This window comes from Sinocyclocheilus rhinocerous, unplaced genomic scaffold (assembly GCF_001515625.1).
Source record: "Sinocyclocheilus rhinocerous isolate Xijiao unplaced genomic scaffold, SAMN03320098_v1.1 C35634920, whole genome shotgun sequence".
Classification (NCBI taxonomy): domain Eukaryota; kingdom Metazoa; phylum Chordata; class Actinopteri; order Cypriniformes; family Cyprinidae; genus Sinocyclocheilus; species Sinocyclocheilus rhinocerous.
Genome location: NW_015758320.1, coordinates 1 through 559, shown reverse-complemented (window position 1 = coordinate 559; position 559 = coordinate 1). Strand labels below are relative to the sequence as shown.

General features: G+C 55.3%; 1 pseudogene; it reads right to left on the bottom strand.

The window, feature by feature from the left end:
• Positions 1 to 6: 6 nt before the first annotated feature.
• LOC107735002 (serine/arginine-rich splicing factor 7-like) lies at positions 7 to 555 on the bottom strand (annotated as a pseudogene).
• Positions 556 to 559: the final 4 nt, after the last annotated feature.

The window sequence follows — 559 nt, the reverse complement described above, 5'->3', positions numbered from 1 at the left end:
CTCTCATCTGGTTTGGGTTGGGGGAGGGGCTACGAATAGTTAAGTAGCAGTGGGAGGAGCCTCAGCGAAGGGGTGTGGCTGCTCGTGCCCCGGTCATATGGGATTTGCTAGATGCCTCATGAAATCGTAAAGGATCGTGACTCTCTGAATCAAACGATGAAACCTGAAAGGTTTTGACCAGGTTACATGAAATCCCAAAGAACATTGGAGAAAACATCAGTGCAGAAAACAACAAAACATCCCCCCGTTAACCCGCAAATCCAACAGAAGTCAAGCAGACAGAGAGAGAGAGAGAACAACATCACAAGGAAACAGCAGATGAACAGCAGTGTTATTGATCAGAGACCGCGTCGGTCGGCTGTACCTGCTCCAGCGCCGCCGGCCGTAGCGGTGGCAGTCGTAAGCGTAGTGGCCCTTCTCGCCGCACTCGTAGCAGCGGTCGCTGGGGTCGAAGGGACGCCGGGTCGGTGGACGGTCAAAGCGGGAACGCCGCGGCATTCCGGTGGAGAGTTCGACGCGCACGCGAGAGCCGCAGATCACCCTGAACACAAAGACCAGG